At 49.1% G+C, this 15,454-nt stretch overlaps 1 pseudogene; it reads right to left on the minus strand.

The window, feature by feature from the left end:
* Positions 1-15,454, minus strand: part of LOC103640401 (tRNA (guanine(10)-N2)-methyltransferase homolog) — a 75,124-nt pseudogene that overhangs the window by 57,824 nt on the left and 1,846 nt on the right.

Consider the following 15,454-nt stretch of genomic DNA (forward strand, 5'->3'; position numbering starts at 1 on the left):
CAGGGGATCACGAGAGTGGGGTTAATTTGACCTACGGGGGCCTATGGCGGCCGGTCCGCGGCACGGTGGCGGGTGCCCGCAGCGGTGATGCCGCCGGTGCGGTTGCTGGCCACAATAAAGGGGGAAGTGGCGCCCTGTGACCGTGAGAGTGTGGCGGAGCTTCGAGCATAGTTTAATTGGACAGAGGATCGCTAGAGAGGGACCGGAGCGACGAAGGGAGCACGGCGGCGCTAGCTCGAATGGCTCGGGGGAAAGCAGTGGATATGGTCGGAGCTGGTGTGGTGAGGACGGGGTCCGGACAGGTGCTTTTATAGGCGCTCGGGGGAGGGAGGGGGATGGAGGAGACGGCGAGCACCGGCGAGCTCGCCATGATGGTGGGAATGGCACTAACACCGATTGAGATGGCTCGGGCAGGCGGGGGGTGAGGGGACGGCTCAAGTACAGTGGCGGGGTTGTCGCGGAGGTTGGGCGAGCCTTAATGGCGAGGCGACGGAGCGAGGGGGGGCTCGGCGGTGGATGCGACGGTGAGGGATGGGCGAGAAAGACGAAGCTGACAGGCGGGCCCTGTTGCCAGAGAGAGGGAGCGGTGCGAGAGGGAGGGAGGCGGGTCGCTGACGGGCGGGGCCAGGCTGTCAGCGAGAGGGAGCGGCGCACGGAGCTGGGCCGCCTGGGCCGGGGAGAGGGGAAGGGGAGCGCGGGCGCGCGGGGCTGGTTGGGCCGGATTCGGCCCAGCTGAGAGAGGGGAGAGAGTTTCTCTTTTTTCTTTTCTTTTTCTAATTCTTTTCTTTTCCTTTTTCTATTTTTGTTTCTTTTTCCTTTGAATCAAAAATTCTCTAAATGATCTTGAGTGATAAATATAGTCTAGGTGAGGTGCTCTTGTCATTTCAAGTGTATGCACATGATGGGGTGATCTAGGGGTAGAGTTAAAGGAGAGAATAAATTAAAGAGGGGGGTTTAGGAGGTTAGGGTTTCAAACCTTGGTTGGGATTTTTGGGATGTTATAGTAATGGGCAGAACACGATTTTCTAGATGGATCGATGGCTCAATGGGGGCACTATTGCTGATATGGCTTTGGAGGTGGTTGATGTGGTTGCTCCTAAGGTGGCGTGCAATAAAACAGTTGATGAATGCCTCCCTAACAGAGGCTGGGTCAGTGACATCAAGCCTGTGCTTTCCATATCTGGTATCCAACAGTATCTTTTTTGGGATTTTTTGAGAATGTGTTCCTCATTGATGAAGACGATCAGCATCTTTGGAGGCATACTTGAAATGGGACTTTTTCTTCCAATTCTTGTTATCGGGCCTTTTTCAGGGGGGCTATCACTTTTGAACCCTGGAAAAGACTATGGAAGTCTTGGGCTCCCCAGAAATGCAACTTTTTTCCTTTTGTTAGCATTGAGAAACAAATGCTGGACTGCTGATAATCTGCGGAAAAGGGGACTGCCGCACCCGAGTAGTTGTCCCTTGTGCGACCAGGAAAGTGAAACAGTGCAGCACATCCTCAGTAGCTATGTCTTCGCCCAGCAATTCTGGTTTCATCTCTTTTCTTCTCTTGGGATGGGTCACCTCTCCCCTAGGGCTGATGATGATTTGTTTGAAGCATGGTTTTAAAGGTGGCTAGGCGGAACTAGGCGCCTAGCCACCGCCTGAACGCCTAGGCTACTTAGGCGGGCGCCTAGGCGATGCCTTACTAGCCTCATTTTTGGATGTTGACACCTGAGAGAAAGCAGGGGAGTAGGACCTACCAGTCTACCACTCTACAAGTGAGGGGCACCCAGGGAGGGGGAGCAGCCGACCAGCCGCGCGCCTAGCGAGCAGCAGCCGCGAGCGACGAGCAGCAGCCGCGAGCGGCGAGGAGCTTTGGCGTGTGGCGAGCAGCAGCCGCGTGCAGGGCACACGCAGGGAGGAGCAGCCGCGTGCAGGGCATGCGCAGGGAGGAAGAGTAACGCACACAGGAAGAGCCGCGAACGCAAGGGGAGAGAATCAGAGAACAGCCGCCAGCCACGCGCGCAAGGGGAGGAGCAGTCGCGCGCGCAAGGGGAACGCGCGCCAATTTACAGGGGAAACGCCCGCCAAGCTAGTGCATCGGGCGCCAAAATCCAGCGCCAACAAACCCTAGGTTAGGCGTCGCACGGGGGGAGAAAGGCATTGCCCAGACACCTACCGCGCCTATGCGGACGCCATACTCAATTTTACCTGGGCGGCGCGGACGCCTAGCAAAAAATGTCGCCTGGACGCCTAGGCGACGCCTTTTAAACAATGGTTTGAGGATTGGTGGAGGAGGACCAGCAATCGCATAAGGAAAGAAAAGCGAAAAGGGATCAATAGTGCCATCATTTTGGGTGTCTGGTGCCTATGACTGCAGAGGAATAGAACTGTTGTAACAAAAATATAGAATTTCATCCGCAAGTGATGACATATTTATGATTCTATTTCTTACTCCCGTCGTTCCAAATTACAGTTCACTTCAGTTTTCCCTATATCAAACCTATGTAACTCTTACCATGTTTTTTATTTGTAGTAAAATATACAAAAGTCTACATGTTTAGTTACAATTAAATTAATTTGATGTTGTATGTTGATGCCTTTTTCTATAAACTTGGTCAAAGTTTTTGACTCAGGAATTAGGACAAAGCTGAAGTGTATGGAAATGAGAGAGCAAGTATTAACTTCAACAAATTTAATATGCTTTTACTGATTTGTTGAGATAGCTAGAGATAAAATCAATAAGAGTAAGAGTCACATATAGAGGATAAAAGTTCTTTTTTTCTCTTGCCACCATTAGTTGTTATAACACCTACCAGAATTTCTGTACATACCCTTTTCATGAGGCTCATAATTCCAAACAAATTACAAATAACTGTCACACCCGGTTTTAGAAGGCAAACCGAATGCGAACCATGTACGTGCCAGGATCAGTTATTCACGTACACAGCAGTTACATAATATGGACATCATCACACAGTGCTCAAAATAGTATTAATAAGGGAAATAGTCGATTACATCATACGTCTGAGACGTCCATATAGTTCTTACAATAAATCAAAGTGCGGAAAAGAAACGTAGATAACACGGCCTTCACAGGCAGCCGACTGGGGGTTGCCGCTAACCCACACCTAGAACTCGTCGTAATCTTGGAACTCCTGGAAGTCTCCTTCCACAGCTTCATCTTCGCCTGAGCAGTGGTTGCAATGCTGACAACCTGGGGGGGGGTTTGGTGTGTAGAGCAAGGGTGAGTACACATCAACATACTCAGCAAGTATCCTGTTTGGCTGTAGTGGACTAGCTTTATGTGGGGATAAGTCAAGCAGTTGCTTTTAGTTGGTCAGATTATTATTTACTAGTAGAAAGCCAAGTTTTAGCATTAACCCAAGTTATTAACCCGATGTACCCTTTCCAAACGGAAAGAATACCACTTACCAGCACCATAATCATAACCAGAACCATCAATCTCATAACCACCTGTACCACAATGTCTCTGATCAAGTACCACTAATCACTGGAGCTCCCTTGGCCGCTCATAACCGCGAGCACGGCTGATATATCAGTTTCATAACACTCTGCAGAGGTTGTGCACTTTACCCACAAGCCGTGATTCCCTCTTGCCTCGGGCCGATCAAACCCTTAAACACTACCAAGGTGAATAGGCAGGGTTTCACTACGTAGCCTTTACAAAGATTCCCCGGGGCTGTAGCCACCCGTTAGGTTTCCTAAATGCACCGCACTCCTCCCCAAGGGGCGAACCCAAACTTGGCAGAGCGAGCCGCATACACCGAGCCCCATTGACGGCACGACGGCTAAGTGAACTACATCCCGGATCCTCTAATTATTCAGCTAAGGGCACCCCATTCCACCCTCATGGTTGCACTGTTTTCCCGGGCGGTCATCCATAGAACAGGTCCTTACGGAGAGGCACTCGAGAAACCGCTCGAGTCCCCTTGAAAACCACAAGTACAACATCATAATAAGAGAAGGGAAAACAGCGTATCATAGATAATCACATCATGTTCATTGATTAGAGTTGAGCAATAGCATCAGACTAAGTAGTAATAATCCGACCCAAATAGGTAAACAAGGACATGGATAACAAAAGCTAGTCAATCCTTAGGTATAAACGTGTAATGCGGGAGGTGAATTAAAGAATGAATAGGACATAGATAGGTCAAAGGACACTTGCCTCCACCAAACGACTGCTGCTCAGGGGCTTCTCCTGCGAATTCCTCGGGCTCTTCGACCGGATCGTTCTCTATGCGAGCGCAAACATACATACATACATCCACATATTTAATACAAAAGAACAGTACACCATACAAGATAACAAATAAAGCGAATATGCATCAAGTATGACATTCGATATCGCATTTGTTATGGTTAGAGAGAAACGGGGAAAGGTCTCGCAGGGGGTTAAATCTTATGCACTAATGACACAATTGGTTTTTAACAAAATAATTCTGTTATATATATTTATATATACTGATGGAAACCTAATCACTTTTAGTTGATCAACATTGCACAGGGTAAACAATTAACTACGTGAATCAATAACATAACGGAATTTTAAATTAAACTTCCTACTTTCCCATAGCATGAACAGTGATTAGCCTACTTAAAATACAGTAATTATGATCACAGAAAGTAAATAAAATAAAATAAAAAAAATAAAAAAAACAGAAGGGGGAGGGGCGGTTGAACCGGCCCTAGGGGCGGTTGAACCGGCCCTAGGCGGGGCGCGCAGGGGCGGCCGAGCCGAGGCGGCTGAGCCGGCGGCGGGCGGCCGGGCTGGCGAGGGCGGGCGGCGCAGGGGGCGGTCGAGCCGGCCGAGCAGGGGGGGGGGCGGGGCGGCCGAACCGGCCATGGGCGCGCAGGAGCGCGGGGCAGGGCGCGGGGCGGCCGAGCGGCCGAGCCGGCGGGGTGGGGCGGGCGGCCGAACCGGCCATGGGGCCGAGCGGCGAGGGGAAGGGGAGGGAGGAGAGGGGGAGGGGGAGGGGGCTCACCGGCGACGGGGACGGGGCGGGGCGGCCGATCGGCGACGGGGAGGGGCGGCGCTAGGGCAGGGGCGGGTAGGGGCGGCGCTAGGGGAGAGAGAGGGAAAATGAGGGAGAGGGAGTGGGATTGGGGGGGTTTTGGGAAAAATAAAGGGAGGGGGGGCGGCATGGGCCAATTGGGCCCAAGGGGGGGCGCCAGGGGCGGCTGGGCCGGCCGGGGTCGGCCCACGGCGCGGGAGAGAGAGAAAAAGAGGAGAGAGAAAGAGAGAGAAAAAGAAAGAAAAGATCTTCTCCTCATTTTCGAAATCCGATCTTTCTACATGAATGCATTTGCAATTTCAAAGCAATCAAAAGAAATGCAAGGTTCGGCATGGTGCATCAAACAACATAAAGTATTTAGGGTTTTTCTTACACGGGAAATCCAAACCGAATCCCGCTAGAACTTTGGAAAAGGTCAAGGTGTAGCGAGGGCAAAAAGAAAAAGAAAAGGTAACGCCCGAATTTTGGCGAGTAAAGAAAAGAAAAAATTCAACTGCAAAATTCGGGGCGTTACAAACCTATCCCCCTTAAAAGAATCTCGCCCTCGAGATTCAGGGCTGGCTAGCAAAGAGCTCCGGGTACTTAGCCATCAGATCATCTTCACGCTCCCAGGTTGCTTCTTCCTCAGAGTGGTGACTCCATCTGACTTTGCACATTCTGACGGTCTTCCTTCGGGTGACTCTATCTGCAACCTCAAGGATCTGAGCTGGCTTCTCAACATAGGTCAAGTCCTCCTGGACTTCCAGACCTTCCACTGGCAACTGCTCTTCCGGCACACGCAAGCACTTCTTCAACTGAGACACATGAAAGACATTATGCACAGCAGACAAATTCTCTGGCAAACTGAGCTGATAAGCCACTTCTCCTCGTCTTGCAAGAATCTGATACGGACCAATGTAGCGGGGTGCTAGCTTGCTTTTCACTCCGAATCTTCTGACTCCTCTGATCGGTGACACTTTCAGATAAACAAAGTCTCCGACTTCGAAACTCAGCTCTCTTCTTCTTGTGTCTGCATAGCTTCGCTGCCTTGATTGCGCTATCTTCAGATTCTCTCGGACCATCTTGATGTTCTCTTCGGCTTCAAGCAAAATGTCTGGCCCAAACACTTGCTTTTCTCCAGGCTGATCCCATTGCAACGGAGTTCTGCAACTCCTTCCATACAGCGCTTGAAACGGTGACATCTTCAAACTGGCCTGATAACTGTTGTTATAGGAAAACTCTGCATAAGGCAATCGCTTGTCCCATCCGGACTGATCTTGCAACGCACAGGCTCTCAACATATCTTCAAGAATTTGATTGGTTCTTTCAGTCTGACCATCTGTCTGCGGGTGATAAGCTGAACTGAAATTCAGATGCGTGCCCAAGGCTTCATGCAACTGCTGCCAGAAATGAGAGGTGAACTGCGTTCCTCTGTCTGACACTATCTTCTTTGGCACACCATGAAGACAAACGATCCGAGACATATACAATTCTGCCAATACTGCACTGTTGTAGTTGGTCTTGACAGGTATGAAGTGGGCTGACTTGGTCAAGCGGTCCACTACTACCCAAATGGAATCGTAGCCGGCTCGAGTGCGAGGCAATCCGACTATGAAATCCATACCAATTTCGTCCCATTTCCACTGAGGGATCTGCAACGGTTGCAACAATCCAGCAGGTCTCTGGTGTTCTGCCTTAATTCTTCGACAACTATCGCACATGGCCACATGCTCTGCGATTTCTCTTTTCATTCCGTACCACCAGAATTTCTTCTTCAGATCCTGATACATCTTCTCACTACCAGGGTGAATCGAATAAGCTGTCTCATGAGCTTCCTTAAGAATCAACTCCCGAATAGACTGGACATTGGGAACACACAAGCGGTCTTTGAACCATATCACGCCTTCTGCATCTTCTCGAAAATCTTTGCCTCTGCCATCTAGAATCAGTCGCCGAATCTCACTGATCTTTTCATCATTCTTCTGCGCTTCTTTGATTTCGCGCTCCAAGGTAGGTTCCAATTCAACTGTGACTCCTCGCGAATTGTTCAGAAACCCGAGACTCAACCTGTCAAACTCCTTGGCCAACTCATAAGGCATCGGACGAGCGACCATCAGATTGACTTGACTCTTTCTGCTCAGAGCATCTGCCACTACGTTTGCTTTGCCTGGATGGTAATGAATCTCCAACTCATAGTCTTTGATCAATTCTAACCATCTTCGTTGCCTCATGTTCAATTCTGACTGAGTGAATATGTACTTCAGACTCTTATGGTCTGTGTAAACATCACATTTCTGTCCATACAGATAGTGCCTCCATGTCTTCAGTGCGTGAACCACTGCTGCCAACTCTAGATCATGGATTGGGTAGTTCTTCTCATGAACCTTCAGCTGTCGGGACGAGTAAGCCACAACTCTTCCCTCTTGCATCAACACACATCCCAAACCTGTGTAACAAGCATCGCAATACACCGAGAAGGGCTTGTGCACATCAGGCAAGACTAGGACAGGCGCTGTTGTCAACTTCTCTTTCAGCGCTTCAAAGGCCTCTTGGCATTTCTGGGTCCACTTGAACTCAACCTTGTTGCCTAGCAACGCTGTCATTGGTTTCGCAATCTTCGAAAACCCTTCAATGAATCGCCGATAGTATCCGGCCATTCCAATGAAGCTCTTGATCCCTCTAGCATCTGTTGGCGCTTTCCAGTTCAGAATGTCTGCCACTTTCTTCGGATCCACAGTCAATCCTTCTTTGTTGATTATGTGACCCAAGAACAGGACTTCACTGATCCAGAACTCACACTTGCTCAGCTTTGCATACAACTGGTGCTCTCGCAATCTCTGCAACACCATCTTCAAATGATCTGCATGCTCTTCTTCGCTTTGAGAATAAACCAGAATGTCATCAATGAATACCACCACAAACTTATCAAGGTAATCCATGAATACACTGTTCATCAAGTTCATGAAGAACGCTGGCGCATTGGTCAAACCAAAAGACATCACTGTGAACTCATATAAACCATACTTGGTAATGAATGCCGTCTTCGGAATGTCCGAAGGTCGGATCCTGAGCTGATGATAACCTGACCTCAGATCGATCTTGGAGAACACACTGGCTCCTCTCAACTGGTCGAACAGATCTTCTATTCTGGGCAAAGGATACTTGTTCTTGATCGTGACCTCATTCAAAGCTCGGTAATCGATGCACATCCTCTTAGTACCATCTTTCTTTTCTACGAACAAGACAGGGGCGGCCCAAGGCGAGGTGCTTGGCCGGATGTAACCTTTCTCTGACAGCTCATCAATTTGCTTCTTAAGTTCATCCAACTCTGGTCCAGATATTCTGTAAGCTCTCTTAAAGATGGGGGCGGTTCCAGGAAGAAGCTCTATAGCAAATTCAACTTTCTGCTCTGGTGGCATACCCGGTAAATCCTTTGGAAACACATCTGGGAATTCAGACACAACCTTGATACTCTCAATTGGGTCTGCTTCACTGCTATCGACAGCCATCTGATAACAACTTCCTTTCTTTGGCTCAGGCGGGACTAACCCGGTCACCACTTCCTCTCCTAGTGGGGACACCAACTTGATTGTCCTTTTATCACAACTGATAACTGCCTGATACTTATCTAGCCAATTCATCCCTAGGATGACATCTATTCCCTGAGTACCCATTACTATAAGGTTGGCGGGAAACGCTATCCCCCTTATTTCCACACTTACATTTAAACAAATGCTATCAGCTCGAATTCTACCACCGGCTGAGTCAATTTGAATGGGGGTTGACATGGTAGTAATTGGAAGATTATGTGCTTCTACCCATGATGCAGTAATGAAAGAATGTGTTGCTCCAGTATCAAATAACACTTCTGCAATATGGGAGTCGACTGGGAACATACCTACTATCATGTCGGGGGTCTCCTGAACTGCTTCAGCCTCCAAGTGGTTCAGCCTTCCATGATTATAGCGCGGTTGAGGGCGATTGCCTGCTCCAGGCTGAGACACATTCTGCTTTGCTGGGGCATTGGGGCCTGACTGCTGCTGGGCTGCCTTCTTCGGACATTGCATCACCCAGTGGCCTTGCTCTCCACAGTGGAAACATGCTCCGTTTCCAACCTGAGCTGGTGCTGCTTGACTGTTCTGCTGATTTGCTGGGGCAGGAAGACGAGGTGCTTGCTGATTCTGCTTCTGAAACTGACCTCCTGACTGATTGCTCTGACGGTTCTGGTACTGATGCTGAGAATACTGCCTTTGAAACTGCTGATGCTGCTGAGGTGGACGCTGGTTCTGCCTGAACTGCTGGGGTTGATTGCTTGAAAAACGAGGACGACTGCTGCTTCCAGGCTGGGGTCCACTGATCTTGCGCTTACGATCTTCCATCTCCTTACGCTTCCTTTCTGTCATGATTGCTCTGTCAATCAGGTGCTGGAATGTCGGGAAGGTGTGGTTCATCAGCTGATACTGCAGAGGGTCAACCAAGCCTCTCAGGAAACGGTACTGTCGCTTGGCGTCGGTGTTGACATCTTCAGGAGCATAGCGAGACAATTGCAGAAACCTGTCTCGATACTCACTGACAGACGATGACCCTTGCTTAAGGGCCAGGAACTCCTCCTTCTTCACTGTCATCAGACCTGCAGGCACATGGTACTGACGAAAGCTACCTCTGAATTCTTCCCAGGTGATGGTGTCGGGGTTGGCATGGGTGGCGAGGTAAGACTCCCACCATGACTGGGCTGCTCCTCTCAACAGACGGGGACCATATAAGACTTTCTCCCGGTCATCGCATTGAGCGGTATGCAACTCCCGCTCCACAGTGCGCAGCCAATCTTCAGCATCCATGGGGTCAGAAGAGTGAGCGAACGTTGGTGGATGACCTCTCATGAATTCAGCACGCTTGTCTCTAGGCATCTGAGGCATCTGAGGCTGGGGTGGTGCTTGCTGCTGTTGCTGCTGCTGCTGCTGCTGAATGGCGGCCAGAGTCTGACCGATGGCTTGAACTGCCTGAGTCTGCATCAGAAACATCTGCTCAATCGACATCGGGGGCGGGGGCGGCAGGTGCTGCTGCTGGGGCACCTCATCCTGCGGAGCGGCTCGCTCCTGCTGAGCACGCCTTCCTCCTCTACGCCTGTTCTCTGACATCTGCAGAACGCAACCACACATCAGAACTGATCTGGCAAAGCTTGCAGCATAAGAAAAGAGTATAGAATTCTCCAACCGCACTGAACAGATGAGCATCTTCACTGATCTCCAACACAGACCACACAGCTTCTCAGATAAAGAGGAAAGGAGAATAATGGGTTTCCCAACTATATAACTAACTTTATTGACATAGTATGTAAACCAAAATGCAGGGGATACCCACACTCTGGTGACAATCATTACAAAGATCCAAACCAAACATAGTTCATCATGACAAACATAAATGCACAGGATATAGCAAACTACCCTGTCTAACTAAAACTAACTAAGACCGAGACTAACGCTAAGACTGAAGCTTCCATGTATATATTTATTTCGTATTAATTACAAGATCCAACTCTAACGATCTATGGTTCTAGGTTTATCTTGGTCTTGCAGTCGGGATTGCCATAAGACTGGTGTCCACGCTGAGGTGAGCGGTACGGGTGCTGAGTCCCAACGGGAGCGGGGGAACCACCGTCCAGATAACGACGTTCCGCGCGCTCAGCCCGCAGCAGGGCGATCTCAGCACGAGCCCTACTCAGCTCGTCTAATGCATGGTCCAGCTCCGTGTTTAGCACGGCGGCTAGGTTGACTGTGCTGCTCAACCTAGGATTGCCCTCACCGACAGGTGAGACAATCACGCCTCCTGTGCTGCCAGATGAACGGCGGGGGTAATACTTCAGGTCAAGACCGTCAGCTGCCCCACCGAAAACCGAGCAGTAGTGCGAAAGCGCACGCCGTGCAGCATCTTGCATGGCTGCCTCAGCTGAGTCCCGCTCAGAGATAGAATAGTGCTCTGAACAGGCCTCTGCACCCTGGAGACTGTCCTCCGGGCAGCGCACCAAGCAAGTCGCCTCCCAGCGGTCCGGGTAGACCCCGCGACTATGCTGGTAGACCACACAGCGATACTCGACGGACCAAGTATGCCGGTCAAATGCCCGACGTAGCAGGGTGTCGAGCGCATCATGGAAGTGACACCCGCGAGCAGCGTCGCGAGTGATGGGTCGAGCAACCCATCCTTCCGGCTCAGGGTTAGCAGAGAAGTCGGTGTCGTGGCTCGAGCTGTCGTCGCCTCCTCCGTCGTCTGGGTCTCCTCCAGCAGCTACTCCAGAGGCTGGGGCGCCCAGTGGTGGTGCAGGGGGCGGCTCCAGAGGAAGCACAGGGGAGCAGCTCCTCACAGACTCTATCTCCTGGTGGAGCGAGAGGGAAGAGCTCTGCTGCTCCTGTCGTCGACGCTCCTGCTCCTCACGCAGGCGGTGGTGTAGTCTCTCCAAGTGGCTGGACTGTCCGGCCACGGGACGGCGAAGCGGACGCTCAGCAAGGCGGGAGGGTAAGAAGGGGATGACTGACTTTCGTGCAGTGTGTCTAAGTCGAGCCATCTACAAAAGACATCGCAAGCAAAAGGGTGAGAACAGAATTAATATGACCAGCAGGTAATGAATCATAAGTAAATGAAGGATCAGAATAAAACATAATTTTCAGCAAGGTATAATATGTAGTAGAACATAGGTTTGGTCAGTAGGACCAACTTTTGAAGGGATATCAAAGTCAAGGCAGAGACAGAGGTCTATAATCCTTAGAACGACCATTCTACTCTAGGTTAGCGGTCCTACAGTCAGCACGGCTTTGATACCACTTATGTCACACCCGGTTTTAGAAGGCAAACCGAATGCGAACCATGTACGTGCCAGGATCAGTTATTCACGTACACAGCAGTTACATAATATGGACATCATCACACAGTGCTCAAAATAGTATTAATAAGGGAAATAGTCGATTACATCATACGTCTGAGACGTCCATATAGTTCTTACAATAAATCAAAGTGCGGAAAAGAAACGTAGATAACACGGCCTTCACAGGCAGCCGACTGGGGGTTGCCGCTAACCCACACCTAGAACTCGTCGTAATCTTGGAACTCCTGGAAGTCTCCTTCCACAGCTTCATCTTCGCCTGAGCAGTGGTTGCAATGCTGACAACCTGGGGGGGGTTTGGTGTGTAGAGCAAGGGTGAGTACACATCAACATACTCAGCAAGTATCCTGTTTGGCTGTAGTGGACTAGCTTTATGTGGGGATAAGTCAAGCAGTTGCTTTTAGTTGGTCAGATTATTATTTACTAGTAGAAAGCCAAGTTTTAGCATTAACCCAAGTTATTAACCCGATGTACCCTTTCCAAACGGAAAGAATACCACTTACCAGCACCATAATCATAACCAGAACCATCAATCTCATAACCACCTGTACCACAATGTCTCTGATCAAGTACCACTAATCACTGGAGCTCCCTTGGCCGCTCATAACCGCGAGCACGGCTGATATATCAGTTTCATAACACTCTGCAGAGGTTGTGCACTTTACCCACAAGCCGTGATTCCCTCTTGCCTCGGGCCGATCAAACCCTTAAACACTACCAAGGTGAATAGGCAGGGTTTCACTACGTAGCCTTTACAAAGATTCCCCGGGGCTGTAGCCACCCGTTAGGTTTCCTAAATGCACCGCACTCCTCCCCAAGGGGCGAACCCAAACTTGGCAGAGCGAGCCGCATACACCGAGCCCCATTGACGGCACGACGGCTAAGTGAACTACATCCCGGATCCTCTAATTATTCAGCTAAGGGCACCCCATTCCACCCTCATGGTTGCACTGTTTTCCCGGGCGGTCATCCATAGAACAGGTCCTTACGGAGAGGCACTCGAGAAACCGCTCGAGTCCCCTTGAAAACCACAAGTACAACATCATAATAAGAGAAGGGAAAACAGCGTATCATAGATAATCACATCATGTTCATTGATTAGAGTTGAGCAATAGCATCAGACTAAGTAGTAATAATCCGACCCAAATAGGTAAACAAGGACATGGATAACAAAAGCTAGTCAATCCTTAGGTATAAACGTGTAATGCGGGAGGTGAATTAAAGAATGAATAGGACATAGATAGGTCAAAGGACACTTGCCTCCACCAAACGACTGCTGCTCAGGGGCTTCTCCTGCGAATTCCTCGGGCTCTTCGACCGGATCGTTCTCTATGCGAGCGCAAACATACATACATACATCCACATATTTAATACAAAAGAACAGTACACCATACAAGATAACAAATAAAGCGAATATGCATCAAGTATGACATTCGATATCGCATTTGTTATGGTTAGAGAGAAACGGGGAAAGGTCTCGCAGGGGGTTAAATCTTATGCACTAATGACACAATTGGTTTTTAACAAAATAATTCTGTTATATATATTTATATATACTGATGGAAACCTAATCACTTTTAGTTGATCAACATTGCACAGGGTAAACAATTAACTACGTGAATCAATAACATAACGGAATTTTAAATTAAACTTCCTACTTTCCCATAGCATGAACAGTGATTAGCCTACTTAAAATACAGTAATTATGATCACAGAAAGTAAATAAAATAAAATAAAAAAAATAAAAAAACAGAAGGGGGAGGGGCGGTTGAACCGGCCCTAGGGGCGGTTGAACCGGCCCTAGGCGGGGCGCGCAGGGGCGGCCGAGCCGAGGCGGCTGAGCCGGCGGCGGGCGGCCGGGCTGGCGAGGGCGGGCGGCGCAGGGGGCGGCCGAGCCGGCCGAGCAGGGGGGGGGGCGGGGCGGCCGAACCGGCCATGGGCGCGCAGGAGCGCGGGGCAGGGCGCGGGGCGGCCGAGCGGCCGAGCCGGCGGGGTGGGGCGGGCGGCCGAACCGGCCATGGGGCCGAGCGGCGAGGGGAAGGGGAGGGAGGAGAGGGGGAGGGGGAGGGGCTCACCGGCGACGGGGACGGGGCGGGGCGGCCGATCGGCGACGGGGAGGGGCGGCGCTAGGGCAGGGGCGGGTAGGGGCGGCGCTAGGGGAGAGAGAGGGAAAATGAGGGAGAGGGAGTGGGATTGGGGGGGTTTTGGGAAAAATAAAGGGAGGGGGGGGCGGCATGGGCCAATTGGGCCCAAGGGGGGGCGCCAGGGGCGGCTGGGCCGGCCGGGGTCGGCCCACGGCGCGGGAGAGAGAGAAAAAGAGGAGAGAGAAAGAGAGAGAAAAAGAAAGAAAAGATCTTCTCCTCATTTTCGAAATCCGATCTTTCTACATGAATGCATTTGCAATTTCAAAGCAATCAAAAGAAATGCAAGGTTCGGCATGGTGCATCAAACAACATAAAGTATTTAGGGTTTTTCTTACACGGGAAATCCAAACCGAATCCCGCTAGAACTTTGGAAAAGGTCAAGGTGTAGCGAGGGCAAAAAGAAAAAGAAAAGGTAACGCCCGAATTTTGGCGAGTAAAGAAAAGAAAAAATTCAACTGCAAAATTCGGGGCGTTACAATAACTGGGCTATAGAGACAACAATAGCATGCAAGAACTGATTGAAGACAACATCGTGAAATTACCTGCTCAAAGTTGCTCCAAACATTGCAATTGGGGCAACGTCCATCCCGTACAACCCTTATATTGAAATATGCACCCTGAAAAGTATTTATCAGAAAGACATAGAGACTAAAAAAATTAAAGAGTACTAGTAACTTATTAAGTTAAAACACGTTTATTTATATCTATAAGTAATAACATAATTGTTTGGGTGAGTGATAGAAGTTGATTCGATATATATTTATATGTTTAATGTTATCAAATGTTCTTTCTAAATAAAGATGGAGAGGAACTTTAAAGACAATTTTGTCGGGTGTTACTTCATCTTGAGGCACGTCATCCTATAATAGATTTGTAGGACATGTATGCTGAAAAGGGAAAATCATACATGTAGGCATAAACTATCGATGTTACAAATATAGAGGTACCTGTATGAGGGATATGTGTTGTTATTTGCTAAAACAACATGGTTTGTACCTATATCATATGAATCAACGATTTTAAAGAAGGATCTATAGGATACTTGTAAAATTTTTAACTGAAATGTACAATACTTTAAAAATCTATAGGTTACAATACTTGTAACAAAATGGTTTATGTACAATACTTGTAAAATTTTTAACTGAAATGTTTACTATTTGAAGTACTACACGGCTTCTTCAAAATTTATTAGTAGAAGGAAACATATTACCTTTCTATGTAACATATGACGAATATAGCCAGTAGCATATATGAAAGGTTGAGATGAGGCAAGTAGAGTAAATTAAAGAGGGAAATAAGTTAACTAATAACTATAGAAACAATTATGATGGCTCTATAATATGAGTCGGTGCATTGAGCAGCATGCAGCGAGATTGGAGTCAGTCGGAAATATGTAAGAATACCTGGACCTTTGGACCATAGTTGGTTGTGGC

Source organism: Zea mays, chromosome 9, assembly GCF_902167145.1.
Source record: "Zea mays cultivar B73 chromosome 9, Zm-B73-REFERENCE-NAM-5.0, whole genome shotgun sequence".
Classification (NCBI taxonomy): Eukaryota; Viridiplantae; Streptophyta; class Magnoliopsida; order Poales; family Poaceae; genus Zea; species Zea mays.